We start from the raw sequence: 17,830 nt of genomic DNA, 5'->3' as shown, positions 1-17,830 counted from the left end.
ATTACGATAGGTATAAAATTAAAGATACTTGACATATATATAATATTCTAAAAGCAACATATCATATTTGGTGACTCTAGCTCTTATTATTTACACAATTTGCTCAAAAAACAGGATGTCGATATCGATTTTGATCGATTGCTTGAAAACGGAGTAAGTTATCGATTATCGGAAACACACTTGATCTGCGCAGGCATTAGGAGCACCTACATCGACTCGGCTATTGATGCTGATCAAGACTATATATACTTTATGAGGTGGGAGATGCTTTCTTTTGCCTGTTACATACATACGACATCAGCGCATGCTTGTTACTAAATCAACACTAAACCAATTTACTCTTTCGAGAAAGTATGTATTCTGATGTATGCCCTAAAGAAGAGAACAGTTTAAATATATTGACAAAAGAGCGAAACAATTTGTCGGGCTTATGTACTCCAAATCTAAAGTATAGTATTAAAGATCAAAATATAATAACGGATTTATCTTTTGATCTAAAAATATCATTAAGGCCGGGCTATATGTATAAATACCGAGAAAATGGAACAACTTTCGCTGATTTTGAATAAATCATCATAGTCGTTCTCCACTTGAACCGAACAGACGTGTTTTTTTTTGTGCTCTCCGTTTTGTTTTTGATTTAATAAAACACCGGCGTTTTAATTATTTATATTTTTATATATTTCTACTATTCTGTTCGCCTTCTCGGTTTATTTTATATTTATCGCGAGTGCATGCTTGTGGTCTGTGCATTTTTGTTATTTAAATATTGTTTCTTTCAAACTTGTGTTCTTGTGCATTTTTGTTTGTGCGCTTGCGCTATTTAGCTCTGTGGGTAAGCTTCTTGTTGTTTGTTGTTTATGTTTAACTGCACATCGCCTCTCTGGTGTGCAAGATTTCGTGGGCAAGCAAGCAATCTATAAATAGACTACTCTTGCACTCTCGCGCTCTTTCACCTCTTTTTTTTTTTTTGTTTTTCAACTTGCGCTTTGATCTTTTTCTACTTTCTGCCGCTTGTTGGTGCTCCATACGCTATCAATCTAATCTAAATAACTCTCTTTTTACATTTGGCTGTGTTATTTACAGTAGAGACCTATAATAATGGACCATAAAATTGTCTGTTTTATAAAAACTTGCCAAATGCCAATTATGGCAAGTCAATCCAGCATACCTTGTTAGCTGTGTGATAATGTCGTGCATTAAAATGTGTGGGTTACACTGGTCTTGTGGGGGATGCTGTTGCCAAACGAAATGGTTTGCACTATAGTTGCGACTCGTGTAGGGAGATCGATGGTGAAATGCGGGCGTTTATGCGTCAGACCAGGAGTGGCTTTAGGGGTCTGATTGTTGGTTTTCGTAAACTTAACGATCAGCTCACAGCCCTGGACACCCAATTTAATAGCCTTAAACTGTTAGATGAGTCTCCGGGGCCTAAAAAGCCCACTCCTTGTTATCTGCCGTTGCCTAATACCCTTCAGCCTCCGACTGCTATGCAGCAGCCTACTACACCGATTACACAGCAGCTTATCTCGTTTGTTACTCCGGTAGCTGTGAGTTCTGCTGTGGACACTGATTCTGTCCCGAAAAGTGTGACATCGGCACGAGAAAAACCAGCCGAATTATCCGTGTCGTCCGCTGTTGTGTGTGTTCCGAAAGGGCGACAGCAACAATTAAATTTACAACAGCCGCTAGAAGGCTCGTCGTCCGGACTACCGGCTGTTTTAGGTACCATAGTTAATAGTGTTCCCACTGTCCTACCTGTGGCACCTAAGCCTCTAGTCGGTGTTCCACCGAAGAGACTTATTTTTGTTTCTAGGCTTGCCCCTCACTTTTCATCAGATGATGTAAAAGCCTTTATACAGGCAAAAATTCAAGCCCCAGGTATACTGGTGGAGAAATTTAAGTTCGCGTATGAAAGGGATATTGCGTCCGGAGCACTTAATAGTAAAAGAATATAAGGCCAAAAAGAAAAATCGGACTCCGATTTTATTACCACCTATTTCTAATGGCGCATCAACTTTAGTTGCTGCGTCAAAAAAGTAATTCCATCTTTCGAGCTTGCCTACCAGAATGTTAGAGGTCTTAAATCTAAACTCGCTAAACTGTATTTAGACTCTCTTGCTTTCAATTTTCAAATTATCGCTTTTACTGAGACTTGGCTGAACATCTCAGACTCTTCAATTTTTACCTCCAAATACACCACTTACAGATGCGATCGAGCCTCCCGTATCGGAGGAGGAGTACTTATAGCTGTCGAGACTGCTCTTTCGTCGGAACGCATTGATCTTCCCATCTCAGAGATTGAGTTGGTGGCTGTACGAGTTGTATTTGGTACTTTTTCTATCTCTATTACATGTTCATATTTACCTCCTTTATCTAATTTGTCTACCTATCAAACCCATCTTAATGCTATTAAATCTATCTCCTCCCTACTTTCTGATAGAGACCTTTTAGTAGTTCTTGGGGACTTTAATCTTCCTGTTGTCAAGTGGTCATCGCCATCAGACTCAAACTTTCTGTTGCCGTCATCGTCAAACGAATTTATTGATGGTCTACATGAAATGTCCTTACGGCAGGTTAATCGTGTGCGCAATTCAAGAAACAGATCTCTTGATCTAATTTTCGTGTTGGATTCGTTCAACAGTGTTGTGCACAGGATCAATCCGCTTACACTTCCTGAAGACCTTTTTCATCCAACTCTGGAAATGGTCATTGATTTACCAGCCCGAGTCCCTATCAAGGAATCGGAATTAGCTGAACGTATGCGTTGTTTCAGAAAGGCTGATTTTCATAATCTTATGATCATGATCTTATTCTGTAAGTCGACTGGTCCCAACTGTACAATTGTGCAGACATTGATGTTGCCTTGAAACTTTTTTATGACACCTTGTACTCGATTTTTGATATCTGCGTTCCTCTTGATTACCCAGCGAGGCCTCCCTGGTTCTCAAAGGAACTGATGAGGTTAAAAAACGTGAAGTCAATGTGTTATAAAAAGTTTAAGAAATCGGGAAATCACTGATTTCTCCCGCTATGCAGTTGCCCGATCAAATTTTTCCACCCAAAATTCCATCTGCTATAAGAATTACCTTCGGCGTTGTCGCCTTCAATTTTCACATAATCCTAAGCAATTTTTTAACTTTGTCAATTCTAAACGAAAGACATCTACTTTGCCTTCTTCGGTTAAGTTTGCAGATGAGAGCGCGAACACTGATCCAGGCATAGCCGATCTGTTCGCAAACTTTTTTCAAACTACCTACTCCTCCATTAGGTATAATAAAAATCAGCCATATCCTTATCAGTTACAGAGGTCAAACTGCATCTTTAATCCCATTATTACTGAAAGCTCGCTTCTTAGCGACCTTAATACTATCAAGCCGGTTTACTCGCGGGGCCCTGATGGTGTTCCTGCTTGCGTGCTTAGATACTGCGCTGCAGCATTATGTAAACCTGTTTTAAAACTTTTTGAATTGTCCGTAAACACTTCATCTTTTCCGACCATCTGGAAGGAATCATACATTATCCCTCTCCATAAAAAAGGGAGTAAGTCCGATGTTGAAAACTATAGAGGTATTTCCAAATTATCCGCTATACCTAAAGCTTTTGAGAGAATTATAACATCTCAACTGCAGCATTTATGTAGTTCTCTTATTTCACCTTCCCAGCATGGGTTCGTGAAGCGCAGATCTACAACCACTAACCTTCTTGAGTTTACTTCGTTTGTAATTGATGGGTTTAAGGAAAGAAAGCAGACTGACGTCATCTATACTGATTTCAGTAAGGCTTTCGACTCTGTCAACCATTCCTTGTTGCTTCATAAAATAAGCCTTCTCGGCTTCCCAGTCAATCTTTTGAACTGGATGTCAGAGTATTTGCGTGACAGAACCCAAAAGGTTCTTTTCAGAAATTCATTCTCTAAACGTATTCTGGTGACTTCCGGTGTTCCTCAAGGTAGTCATTTTGGCCCGCTACTCTAGTTTGACGATCCGTACACGACAAAAACACTTTATGTATCTTTGGTACGACCTATTCTTGAGAATGCCTCATGTATCTGGTCACCACAATATGCTACCCATCAGGACAGAATTGAATTCGTTCAGAAACAATTCTTGTTGTTTGCCCTTAGTGGTTTAAATTGGGATCCTCGTGTGCGGTTACTGTCATACTCCAGTAGACTTCTGATGATTAACCTTCCTTCTTTAATTAATCGTAGAACCATGCTGGGTGTTATATTTATTCATAAATTAGTTACTGGTGAAATCGACTCTTTTTTGTTGATTAGCCAATTAAATTTCTCTATCCCTACTAGACTAACACGTAATTTTGTACCTTTATCGCTTCAATTTTGCTCAACTAATTATGCCTTGCATGAACCGTTCAGGGTTCTCTGTGATGACTATAACAAGCATTACAGAGTATTCTGCTCGGAAGCTTCTCTTCCTCGTATAAAGTCTTCTATTCTAAACTATTTAGCAAGTAGATAGTCATATTTTTATTTGTAATTGTATTTGTACACGTACTCGTTTTTTGTATCGACTTTTTTTTAATTTTTTTTTTTTTTTATTCATATTTACTTTTCATTTCGTGTCGTACGTTATACGACTGCGCCCCTCGGTCGGTTGGGCGGGAGGTGGGATGCAGTACGTTGCATCGGGATTCGCGTAAAAAAAAAAAAAAAAAAAAAAGTTTACCTGCCGGTGCTAATGGGCGACCATCTCTCCAAATTTAAAGTCTCGTACTCAAATATTGCAGTTTTGCAAAAGGAGCTCCCGACTAGGGAATACCCTGAACCCTCTTATTCCAACACCAATTAAATTAAAAAAAAAAATTGGTTCCCTTGGCAGGGTTCGTACTCGCAAAAGATACACCAGCAAAAAAAAAAAAACTCTCCACGGTAAGGCTCGAACTCGCGATAGACCGCACCACATGCTATGCCTCTACTCAGCAGTCACACTACTAATTAAGTACTTATGATAAAACAAGTAAGAGGGGTTAGTCGGGAGCTCCCGACTAGGCGATAGCCTGAACCCTCTTCTTCCAACATCAAATGCATATATATATTCTATTTTAAAAGCTATATGTCAAGTTTGGTGACTCTAGCTCTTATTATTTACCAAAATTGCCCAAAAAACATTGATGCTGATCAAGACTATATATACTTTATGAGGTGGGAGATGCTTTCTTTTGCCTGTTACATACATACGACATCAGCGCATGCTTGTTACTAAATCAACACTAAACCAATTTACTCTTTCGAGAAAGTATGTATTCTGATGTATGCCCTAAAGAAGAGAACAGGTTAAATATATTGACAAAAGAGCGAAACAATTTGTCGGGCTTATGTACTCCAAATCTAAAGTATAGTATTAAAGATCAAAATTTAATAACGGATTTATCTTTTGATCTAAAAATATCATTAAGGCCGGGCTATATGTATAAATACCGAGAAAATGGAACAACTTTCGCTGATTTTGAATAAATCATCATAGTCGTTCTCCACTTGAACCGAACAGACGTGTTTTTTTTTGTGCTCTCCGTTTTGTTTTTGATTTAATAAAACACCGGCGTTTTAATTATTTATATTTTTATATATTTCTACTATTCTGTTCGCCTTCTCGGTTTATTTTATATTTATCGCGAGTGCATGCTTGTGGTCTGTGCATTTTTGTTATTTAAATATTGTTTCTTTCAAACTTGTGTTCTTGTGCATTTTTGTTTGTGCGCTTGCGCTATTTAGCTCTGTGGGTAGGCTTCTTGTTGTTTGTTGTTTATGTTTAACTGCACATCGCCTCTCTGGTGTGCAAGATTTCGTGGGCAAGCAAGCAATCTATAAATAGACTACTCTTGCACTCTCGCGCTCTCTCACCTCTTTTTTTTTTTTTTTGTTTTTCAACTTGCGCTTTGATCTTTTTCTACTTTCTGCCGCTTGTTGGTGCTCCATACGCTATCAATCTAATCTAAATAACTCTCTTTTTACATTTGGCTGTGTTATTTACAGTAGAGACCTATAATAATGGACCATAAAATTGTCTGTTTTATAAAAACTTGCCAAATGCCAATTATGGCAAGTCAATCCAGCATACCTTGTTAGCTGTGTGATAATGTCGTGCATTAAAATGTGTGGGTTACACTGGTCTTGTGGGGGATGCTGTTGCCAAACGAAATGGTTTGCACTATAGTTGCGACTCGTGTAGGGAGATTGATGGTGAAATGCGGGCGTTTATGCGTCAGACCAGGAGTGGCTTTAGGGGTCTGATTGTTGGTTTTCGTAAACTTAACGATCAGCTCACAGCCCTGGACACCCAATTTAATAGCCTTAAACTGTTAGATGAGTCTCCGGGGCCTAAAAAGCCCACTCCTTGTGATCTGCCGTTGCCTAATACCCTTCAGCCTCCGACTGCTATGCAGCAGCCTACTACACCGATTACACAGCAGCTTATCTCGTTTGTTACTCCGGTAGCTGTGAGTTCTGCTGTGGACACTGATTCTGTCCCGAAAAGTGTGACATCGGCACGAGAAAAACCAGCCGAATTATCCGTGTCGTCCGCTGTTGTGGGTGTTCCGAAAGGGCGACAGCAACAATTAAATTTACAACAGCCGCTAGAAGGCTCGTCGTCCGGACTACCGGCTGTTTTAAGTACCATAGTTAATAGTGTTCCCACTGTCCTACCTGTGGCACCTAAGCCTCTAGTCGGTGTTCCACCGAAGAGACTTATTTTTGTTTCTAGGCTTGCCCCTCACTTTTCATCAGATGATGTAAAAGCCTTTATACAGGCAAAAATTCAAGCCCCAGGTATACTGGTGGAGAAATTTAAGTTCGCGTATGAAAGGGATATTGCGTCCGGAGCACTTAATAGTAAAAGAATATAAGGCCAAAAAGAAAAATCGGACTCCGATTTTATTACCACCTATTTCTAATGGCGCATCAACTTTAGTTGCTGCGTCAAAAAACTAATTCCATCTTTCGAGCTTGCCTACCAGAATGTTAGAGGTCTTAAATCTAAACTCGCTAAACTGTATTTAGACTCTCTTGCTTTCAATTTTCAAATTATCGCTTTTACTGAGACCTGGCTGAACATCTCAGACTCTTCAATTTTTACCTCCAAATACACCACTTACAGATGCGATCGAGCCTCCCGTATCGGAGGAGGAGTACTTATAGCTGTCGAGACTGCTCTTTCGTCGGAACGCATTGATCTTCCCATCTCAGAGATTGAGTTGGTGGCTGTACGAGTTGTATTTGGTACTTTTTCTATCTCTATTACATGTTCATATTTACCTCCTTTATCTAATTTGTCTACCTATCAAACCCATCTTAATGCTATTAAATCTATCTCCTCCCTACTTTCTGATAGAGACCTTTTAGTAGTTCTTGGGGACTTTAATCTTCCTGTTGTCAAGTGGTCATCGCCATCAGACTCAAACTTTCTGTTGCCGTCATCGTCAAACGAATTTATTGATGGTCTACATGAAATGTCCTTACGGCAGGTTAATCGTGTGCGCAATTCAAGAAACAGATCTCTTGATCTAATTTTCGTGTTGGATTCGTTCAACAGTGTTGTGCACAGGATCAATCCGCTTACACTTCCTGAAGACCTTTTTCATCCAACTCTGGAAATGGTCATTGATTTACCAGCCCGAGTCCCTATCAAGGAATCGGAATTAGCTGAACGTATGCGTTGTTTCAGAAAGGCTGATTTTCATAAGCTTAATGATCTTATTCTGCAAGTCGACTGGTCCCAACTGTACAATTGTGCAGACATTGATGTTGCCTTGAAACTTTTTTATGACACCTTGTACTCGATTTTTGATATCTGCGTTCCTCTTGATTACCCAGCGAGGCCTCCCTGGTTCTCAAAGGAACTGATGAGGTTAAAAAACGTGAAGTCAATGTGTTATAAAAAGTTTAAGAAATCGGGAAATCACTGATTTCTCCCGCTATGCAGTTGCCCGATCAAATTTTTCCACCCAAAATTCCATCTGCTATAAGAATTACCTTCGGCGTTGTCGCCTTCAATTTTTTAATCTTAACCACTTGCCCGCCAGAAAGATACTGACGGTGTCTTTATTTTTAATTTAACTCATTACTTTAACATAGCAACTTATTTTAAATTTAAATGGCAACAGAAGTATTATAATTTGTGGGCAAAACATTTTGCAGCCCTGTTACAGCGTGTCGGTATTAACTTATCGGCTAAACGCGTTTTTGGTATTTTTATTTGCAACGATATTTATCGTCCTGCATTACTCATCTTTAGGAGCAGCATCAATGGCAGCGTTTCCTGAGTTTTGGCCCAGTAATCCGCCGTGGGAACCTGCGTCTTATTGAAAACAGTGGTAACTTCCTCTGTGGCGGCTATCGCGCGTCATGCATCTCACTCAGCTGGCAGGTACGCTTATGATGGATGGCCACTCGGGCAATTCAGGAAGTGAGGGGAGCCCACATGAAGCTGCTGGGCTATACCGTCGCTCATGCCAATTAGTGGTTTGGCTCAGTGGATCGTCGTGGAGCAGATCATCTTATCTGAGTATTGCATGTCAGCTGGCTTGGCAGCCGCAGCAACGCATTGGGTGGCCCGCAGTACAGGCCGGTTGCAGTTCAGGGTGCTAGGTGGAGCCCACAAGGAGCTGCTGAGCTGTTGCATATTTTGTTCGAGTGGGCGATGCCGATGCCGTCGCTCACTGCAAATTGTGTATTTAACCAGGAGGCCATCGTGGGGCGTATCATCTTCTTGGTAAGTATGTAAACAATTTTTTTATTTGTGCTTTTGCTTGCAAGACAGCGCATCATCGTTGTGGTTAGGAAACTTCTAATGGCGTCTCTCACACGCCATGCAGTTTGACCAGGAACTGTTTGTATGGGCGATGCCGGAGCAGTCGCCCACTCCAAGTTGGGTATTCAACCAGCAGGCCGTCGTGGAGCATGTCATCTTTTGGTAAGTATGTATTTTAAAACAATTTTTGCTTTTATTTATGTGCCTTTGGTTGCAGGACAGCGCATTTTCGTCGTGATTTGGAAGCGTCCAGCGTCGTCTCTCACACGCCACGCAGCTTGGCCAGAAATTGTTTGACTGGGCGATACCGAAGCAATCGCTCACCTCAAATTGAGTACTGGGCCCAGTCGACCGTCATAGGCGCATCGTCTTTATTTGCAGGACAGCACTTAGTGTCATGGTTTGGAAACATCCGTTGGCGTCTCTCACTCGCCACGAAGCTTGCCAGTAATTGCATGTCAGTTGGCTTGGCGGTCACAGTAACGCATTCAATCGGCTCAATAGTAATGGATGGCCTGGAAGCAGGCCGGTAGCGATTCAGATTGCTAGATGGAGCCCAACAGGAGCTGCTGAGCTGTTGCCCACTTTGTTTGAGAGGGCGGTGCCGGAGCTGTCGCTCACTCCAGGTTGAGTATTTAGCCAGCAGGCCGTCGTGGAGCATGTCATCTTCTTGGTAAGTATGTGTTTTAAACAATTTTTTGCTTTTAATTATGTGCCTTTGGTTGCAGGACAGCGCATCATCTTCGTGATTTGGAAATATCTGGTGGCGTCTCTCACACGCCACGCAGCTTGACCAGGAATTGTTTGTATGAGCGATACCGAAGCAGTCGCTCACTTCAAATGAGTATTTGGCCCAATTTACCGTCGTGGGTGCATCGTCTTCTTGGTATGTATGTATTTAAAGCTTTATTTAGACATTGTTTAATTTATGCCTTTATTTGCAGGGCAGCAGTTCTGCGTCTTGCTTTAGAAACATTCATTGTCGTCTCTCACACTCCACAATCCGTCCAGTAGTTGCATGTCAGCAGACCCGGGTGGCCCGCAAACAGGCCGGTTGCAGTTCAGGATGCTAGATGGAGCCCACAAGGAGCTGCTGGGCTGTTGAATACCTTGTTCGAGTGGGCGATGCCGAGGCCGTCGCTCACTCCAAATTGAGTTCCCAAACCTTGCTTGCAGGACAGCGCATCATCGTCGCGGTTTGGAAACATCCAGTGGCGTCTCTCACACGCCATGCAGTTTGGCCAGGAATTGTTTGAATGGGCGATACCGAAGCAGTCGCCCACTCTAAATTGGGCATTCGACCAGCAGGCCGTCGTGGAGCATGTCATCTTTTGGTAAGTATGTATTTTAAACAATTTTTTGCTTTTATTTATGTGCCTTTGGTTGCAGGACAGCGCATCATCATTCGTGATTTGGAAATATCTGGTGGCGTCTCTCACACGCCACGCAGCTTGTCCAGAATTTACATATCAGTCGACTTGGTAGTCACAGCAGCGTATTAAATCGGCTCCGTTGTACTTGATGGCATGCAAGCAGGCTGTTTGCGTTTCAGGATGCTGGATGAGCCCACAAAGAGCTGCTGAGCTGTTGCATATTTTGTTTGAGTGGGCGATGCCGAGGCACTCGCTCACTCCAAATTGAGAATTTGGCCCAGTTGGCCGTCGTGGGCGCATCGTGTTCTTGGTGTGTATGCATTTAAAGCTTTGTTTAAACAGTGTTTAATTTGTGCCTTTGTTTGCAGGTCAGCACTTCTGTGTCGTGGTTTGGAAACATCTATTGGCGTCTCTCAGACTCCACAATTTGTCGAGGAATTGCATGTCAGCTGACTTGGCGGCAAAGTATTAAATCGGTTCCGTTATGGGTCAGGATGTTGGATGGAGCCCACAAGGAGCAGTTGAGCTATTTCATATTTGTTTTGGTAGACGCTGCCAATGTCGTTGCTCATTCCAAACTAATTATTTGACCCAGCAGATCATCTTGGGAGCTTGCGACTTCCATGTCTTCATTTAGAACGCGTTCCAATGTTAACCGGACTCTCTGGAGGCCATGCTCCAGGAGTGTTTCGTGGCTGATGGCTGTATTTATCTGGGTGTGTTGTAGTTGCGGCTGCTGTGGTTGCGTCAGCGATTGCAGGTTTCCTGTCCCCTGAGGTGATGTCGTTAGCTGCTGTTGTGGCGTTACTGATGCCTGTTGAGTCTGCATTGGCAGAGTATGCTGTGTTTGATGATTCTGCTGCCTCTCGTCCACATAGTCTGGTAGGATTAATCGCTGGATTGTTGGGGGTTGGCCTTGGATGTTAGCCACTAGCTCTTCACGTGTAATTTGTCCGCTTCTATACATTCTTCTTAACGCATTTATTCTTAACTCCCCAAATCTTCTAGGTATTTGCTGGAGTTGGTGCCTGGCCTGGATGACAGTCGTCGTTAGCTGAGTTTGTTGGAGTTGCGGCTGCTGTAGCTGCGGTTGCAACTGCGGATTCACTGACTCCTGAGTTGGCGTAGTTAGCTGCTGTTGTTGCTGCGTTGATGGTGCCTGTTGTATCTGCATTGGCAGAGTACGCTGTGGTTGATGATTCTGCTGCCTCTCGTCCACATAGTCTGGTAGGATTAATCGCTGGATTGTTGGAGGTTGGCCTTGGATGTTAGCCACTAGCTCTTCACGGGTAACTTGTCCGCTTCTATACATTCTTCTTAACGCATTTATTCTTAACTCCCCAAATCTTCTAGGTATTTGCTGGAGTTGGTGCCTGGCCTGGATGACAGTCGTCGTTAGCTGAGTTTGTTGGAGTTGCGGCTGCTGTAGCTGCGGTTGCAACTGCGGATTCACTGACTCCTGAGTTGGCGTAGTTAGCTGCTGTTGTTGCTGCGTTGATGGTGCCTGTTGCATCTGCATTGGCAGAGCTTGCTGTGTTTGATGATCCTGCTGCCTCTCGTCCACATAGTCTGGTAGGATTAATCGCTGGATTGTTGGGGGTTGGCCTTGAATATCTGCCACTACCTCTTCACGGGTGATTTCTCCGCTTCTATACATTCTTCTTAACGCATTTATTATTGACTCCCCGAATCTTCTAGGAGGCGGCCGATTAGGTTGCTGGATCTGTTGCCTTGCCTGGATTTCGGCCAATCTCTCATTTTCTCGCCTCTCTAGCTCTTCTTCTTGAAGCCGGAGGAGTGTTGGAAGCTGCTCTCTAAATTGCATCCTTTGTTGTGCTTGTTGTGCTTGGTGAGCAGTGTGCTGTGTGTGCGGTGGCTGTGCTTGGCGCTGTTGCGGTCCATGATGATTCTGAAGCGGTCGTATGTGTTGTTGTAATTGCTGCATGTAGCGGGGCCTCAGTAGGCGCTGTGGCTCAAATGGGTGCTCTAGCAGGTTTCGTGCCTCAGGGTTTGCATGTCTGACCAACGAGTTTGCAAAGCGGTCACTTGCCAAGTGAAAGACTTCGTCAACAGTTTTAAGGCAGTATGTACTCCGTATTGTTGCGTTTCTGGTGTACCAGGATGCATTAACTGATTTTCTTATTATTTTATTTTGCAGTCGCTGAATTCGTTGTAACTGTGTGTCCGATGTGAGCGCCCCCCAGACAGGGAGACCGTATTGCCAGATTGGTATGATGAGCTGCTTGATGAGTACCGCTTTGCAGTCCTTTGCCAGTCTGCTGTTGGGACCAAGGAGCCACATCAGTTTGGATGCTCTTGCTCTCAGCTTGTTACTTAGGTGAGTGACATGTGGTTTGAGGGTGAGTTTCCGGTCCAGTATGATTCCCAGGTATGTCTGTGAGGTTTTGCTTGGTATCCTTTGCCCATTTAGTAGTGGTGACCGTTCTCTATCTGTTTGAGCTAGATTTCTCAGTGTGTAGAGCACATGGCCTGTTTTGTTAGCGTTGATACTAATGGACCATTTTTTCGCCCATTTTGTGAAGTGGCGAAGGTATTCCTCGTTCTGTCCGACAGCCCCCGAGGGAAGCGCAGAGGCACACATGATCACTGTATCGTCGGCGTATGTTGATAACAGCATTTGATTTTGGCTGGGCGCAAAGTATGTGCGTCTCATGAGCGATGGGAGGGGCATATCCGACGAGTAAATTGTGTACAGAATTGGGCCCAGCACACTGCCCTGGGGCACGCCGGCAGCAACTCGACCTGTTCTAGATTTGACACCGTCGTTGCAGTTTACTACGAAGGTGCGCTCGCATAGGTAATTTTCAAGTATCGTATAAAGGTTTAATGGTAACAATTTTATTAACTTGTTCAGCAGGCCGTCATGCCACACGCGGTCAAAGGCTTCCGAGATATCTATATAGACCGCTGAGCAGAAATGTCGCTCTTCGTATGCGCGTAATATAAATTGCGTAACGCGGGCCAGTTGCTGCTCAGTGCCGTGTTCTCGCCTGAAGCCAAATTGATGGCTTGGCATTGCCCTGGCAAAATCCTGGACTTCGAAGAGCCTTGACATTAAGAGCTTCTCGAAGATCTTTGATAGGCCCGATAAGAGGCTGATTGGACGATATGATGTTGCTTCAGCTGTGCTTTTACCAGGCTTGGGAATCATAGTTATGCCAGCGTGTTTCCATTTGCTTGGGAAATGCCCTAACCTTAGGCTAGAGTTGTAGATTAGCAGTAAGTATAGCAGCGCTTTTTGCGGTAAAAGTTGGATAATTCTGTTATCTATTTTATCTTCTCCAGGCGACTTCGTTACCACTAGTGCATCAATTTCTAGCTTTAGTTCATTGAGCGTGATTGGCCTAATAGTCTGCTGTAGCTCCTGGTCTGTTTGTTGCTGCTGGAGTTTCTGCTGCTTCAGTTGTCTCCATTCCTGACGAATTTCTGCACGCTCCTCAGACGAATTAGAGAAATTTGGACTGAATCTTTCTTCAAGGTGGGCGACGAAAGCCTCCGCTTTTTCGGCAGTAGTTTTCGTCCATATTACGTTTGGATTTGTCGCACGCCTCGCGCCCCCATTGCCAACATTAGCCTGTATTGTTTTTATTGGCCAATTGGGCTGCGGCTGTTTTTTAAGCTTGTTGGTAAGTCTCCAAAGCTTTTGCATAGCGTATCGATCATGGGTGTCAATGTCCACAAGCATTTTATTAATATTCTTGTTTTTCAGCTGGATTAGTGCCTTCTTCAACTTATTTTGTGCAGACCTATATTGTTGCCTTGCCTCTGGAGTTCGTGTCGCCATTAAAATCTGCTTGCATCTCTGTTTCTCCGATAATAGTCTTCTGGTTGGCTCGTCCAGTTCAAGATCGTGCCTGCGGTGGGCCCGGTGGCTAAGCTGGTTTCCTATCTGCCTGTGTGCTGCTGCATCTGCCGCTATTTGAACGTTGCGTACGAAGATGTTCACTGCATCGTCGATGTCCAGGCCACTGCGGATCTCGGTGTTTAAGTGGATTTGCTGGTCAAGAAGCTCCTGAAAACGATGCGTATTGGCTCCATTAGGTAGCAGTCTGTGATTTCCAGTATGAGTTGTAAAGATTCGATTTTTGTTAGTGATCAGATCAACTCTTAGGGGCAGGTGGTCCGAGTCCAGGTCCGTAGAGGAGTGGATTCGAAGTCGATTGCTATCTAGCCCACCGTAGACTGCGAGGTCAATTGCTGATGGTCTTTTCCTCCTATCGTACGGGTAGTGCGTTGCTCCGCCGGTGGCCAGAACATTATATCGACTTTGCGTGTGAATTGCTTCGAAGAGCGCTTTGCCTCTGTGACAGGCGCGCGGGTTTCCCCACCATGAGTGCTGGGCATTCCAGTCACCGCAGAGGAGAAAGTTAGATGAAGCCAGTTCTGTGATTTTGTCAAAATGTCTGAACAGTTTTGTGAAGTGTTCGACTGACCATTTGAACACTGGGGGGCAGTATATTGGCGCAATTATAATTATTTCCCTTTTATTCTCATTTTCAGGAAGTAAGGCAACAGGCATAATCTGGAGGAAGTTCTCGGACATTGGATGAAGGGCGGCATGTCTAATGTCGTTTCGTACAAAGATAGCGACTCCACCTCTCCGATACGTGTGTGGATTGGTTGTACTGTATGTGTGGTAGCCGTCCATGCTTAGTATGCTGGCGTCAGATGGAACCCGAGTTTCGATGACCATCATAATTTGGATGGACTCGCGTCGCATGTACAGCTCTAGCTCTGTCATTTTGTTGCCTATACCACATGCATTCCAGAAAGCAATTTTAAGTGGGTTGCTATTCTGGCCGCTCCTGTGGATGGTCACATGTGGATTTGCTGTACTAATTGGCGCACTGTTGTGGACATTTTCAGCTGAGGAAGTAGTGGCTATGGTCAATTGAGAGTCGGTACTGCTGTGAGTACGACTATACATATTTAGTGACGTCATTGGCGATGGCAGCTTCCCTAGAGCAGTCCATTTGGGCTGCTTTGCTGTCTGTTTGTTGATGGGCTATGTTTGGGAACACATGATTATTGGTGTTTGTTGTATTGTTTTCATTATGGATGGTAATGAATTGCACAAGGACATTTAATAGAGTGTCTATTCTTTTTTCCATGCGACTAAACATTGCCATGTTTTGTTCTAATGTCTGGAGTATAGTGCTTTTGGACATTGATGATTGGTGTCCTGCCTGCTGCTGCTGTTCATCCCATTGATGTTGCTGTGGAGTGGCCAAATGACTTCCAAACGAATTGCGCAAGGGAGCACTATAGTCGACTTGGCCGTGCGTGAACTTGTCACGATTGGTTGGAGTAGCTGGCTTGTTAATTGATGATGTTGCTGGCTTCCTGGAATTGTTCGAACGATGTTGTTGTTGATTCTGCCGTCTGCGAAGTGGCCGCTGAAGTGTTCCTAAAAGCTTTCTTTTCGGGTTATGTTTGCGGATTGTGGACACAAGCCGGCTGTGGGACATGTTGGTGGATCTTTCAGCTGAATTCGGTGTACTGGCATTGTTTGTTGCTGAGATCTGCTGTTCCCTCATGGGAGGATTTGGTAGTTGATTTTGCTGTTGTTCCAATCGTAGTTGCTGCTGGAAAGTGGCCAAGTGTCTTTCGGCCGGGTTTCGTACGCGACCGGCAGCGTTGCCGTTACGCACGACCTGACTGTAGGATAGCTTAGCGACTCCTGGCTGTTTTAATGCTCTTGACTGCTGATGTGCTGGTTTTATCTGGTGTGGATGCTGGATTCCTGGCAGTGGCTGCTGCCTCTGCTCACGTTCTTGCCGCTGTTTATCATCGGCCATGACTCGGTTTGCCCTTAGTTTGCTGCGTGCGTTTTTGTAGGCAGGGCAGCCTTTATAGCAGCTTATATGATTGCCCTTGCAATTTGCGCACTTGGGCTCCACCTGTCTGGGTTTGGTGCACGCAGTTGACATGTGCTCACCTGCACATTTCATGCAGACGAAAGGCCGCCTGCAGTAATTTTTCGTGTGTCCAAAGGCCTGGCACCGATGGCACTGCACTGGATCACGAGGTTTGACTTGCCGCTCGACCGCGACTGATTGGCTCCCCAGCTCTTTCAGGTTGAGGATGTCTTCATGGCTCCCATCCGCTTTGGTCTGCAGTTCGATTTCGAATATATTCAGCGGCCTGCCTGTAAACCGGTGTTTTATGCCTCGGATGAATCGAGCGACAAAGCCCAATTGTTCTAGCTTGGCCGCTATCCATTCACAGGGTGTAGTGTGATGGATATGGCGCAAGATTATGCGATATCCCTTTTCGCTGCGTAGTTGGTGCGTATGCAGGTGAGTGCCTTCTTCAGCCAGGGCGGTCAGGATTGCGTTGTGTGTGACCAGATCTTCACATTGGACACGTAATCCGCTGCCAGATGTTGCCTTTGTGGAGAATTTTCCAACACCTGGATTGCTTTTCAGTTTATCTAGTAGTGGTATAATTGCGGGCACCATCGGCAAGAAGAGTGCGGGCACTTTCTTGCTTTGTATTGTCTGTTGCTGTAGTGGCTGTGGTAGATGCTCTTTCGATTGCTGCTGCGAGCTCTCGTCCTTTGATTGCTGATGTTGCTGCGATTTTTGTTGATTCTGTTGTTGATGTGGCTGTGAATGCTGACAATTTTGTGATTGCCCTTGCTGTTCTGCCTGCTGTCCATGTTGCTGCTGTGCGTCACTTTGGAGCATTTGTTGCCGGCGTGCCTCCTGGTGGAGCTTGATGGCGAACCCGCTCTTAAAAATGGGCGTTGTTAGCGGTAGCACCTGGAGAGCGGGATCATCATCAGATTCATCCATGTCCACACATCTTCTCTTCAGGGGGGATCGCCATGTTGTGGCGGCGGTATTTATCGTTACTAGTGGAGGCTTTGGTAGTTCGTTGGGCAGCAGTGGTGGCACACCAGATAGCCAGCTTTGTAGCAATGTTGCTTTGTCGTTGTTGGTATTTTCTGCCGTCATTGTTAGCGTCTGAGTTGGCGGCGATTTTATTAAAGATGGCAGCAAGTTTCTTCTGGTTGTGGTTGTTGTAGTTGTTGCTGTTGGCGCAGGCATAGAATTGTTTTTCCATTGCTGGAGAAGTAGCTTCCAAGGTTTAACTTGTTGTTGGCTCTGTATTGGCTGTTGTAGTGGTTTCTGCTGTGTTGCTTGTTGTTGCTGAGTGCCAGTTATGTTGGCGTTCATGCGTGCATTGGTAGATGAGGACTGTAAAGCAGCGTTTAGTTCCTGCTGTAGTATGTGTGCGCCGCTTTTATTGGCACTTGTCGATAAAGCAGTTTCCTTGCCCTGTGTGTGTATTTGCTGTGCGCACTGTTGTAGTGTGTGTGTGCCGATTCCGTTGGCATTTGTCATTCTTTTTGTGTCTCTTATTTCTCTTTTGGCGGGGAATGTGCCGCTACTTTTGCGTTTGATTGTGTTAGTGATTTTCGCTTTTTTCTTTTGGATTTTATATGTATTGGCGCCTTTTTTTGTGGTGTTAGTGGCGTCTGATGCGCGTTTTGGCGGCCCTTTCTTTGCTTGTTCTTTTTTGAAGATTTTTGGGCAAATGGTTTTTTCCATTACTGTCGTTTGCAGGGGGCTCAGCGGGGCATCCATTTCAGCAAGGGCGGCTTCATCCTCGGTGTCAAACGTTACATCCATGGGTGAACCGCGGATAGGCTTGGTG

General features: G+C 44.2%; 1 protein-coding gene and 2 long non-coding RNA genes across 8 annotated transcripts in view; 2 read left to right on the top strand and 1 right to left on the bottom strand.

The window, feature by feature from the left end:
* Positions 1–17,830, bottom strand: part of LOC115760416 (acetylcholine receptor subunit alpha-like) — a 405,819-nt gene that overhangs the window by 363,028 nt on the left and 24,961 nt on the right. The gene's annotated exons all lie outside the window — the stretch shown is intronic.
* LOC115760418 lies at positions 10,639–11,297 on the top strand. Its single transcript, XR_004017644.1, has 3 exons — positions 10,639–10,692; positions 10,746–11,091; positions 11,156–11,297. It is a non-coding gene; the product is annotated as an uncharacterized LOC115760418 (long non-coding RNA).
* Positions 11,358–15,328, top strand: LOC115760417. Of its 2 annotated transcripts, none has more exons than XR_004017643.1 (9): positions 11,358–11,436; positions 11,501–11,781; positions 11,846–12,230; positions 12,306–12,485; positions 12,691–12,965; positions 13,023–13,387; positions 13,454–13,794; positions 13,878–14,209; positions 14,669–15,328. It is a non-coding gene; the product is annotated as an uncharacterized LOC115760417 (long non-coding RNA). The 2 variants fall into 2 exon arrangements; XR_004017642.1 differs by having other exon boundaries at positions 14,280–15,328.

This window comes from Drosophila novamexicana, unplaced genomic scaffold (assembly GCF_003285875.2).
Source record: "Drosophila novamexicana strain 15010-1031.04,08,12 unplaced genomic scaffold, DnovRS2.1 tig00000434-arrow-pilon, whole genome shotgun sequence".
Lineage (NCBI taxonomy): Eukaryota > Metazoa > Arthropoda > Insecta > Diptera > Drosophilidae > Drosophila > Drosophila novamexicana.
This window is presented reverse-complemented; position numbering and strand designations above follow the sequence as displayed.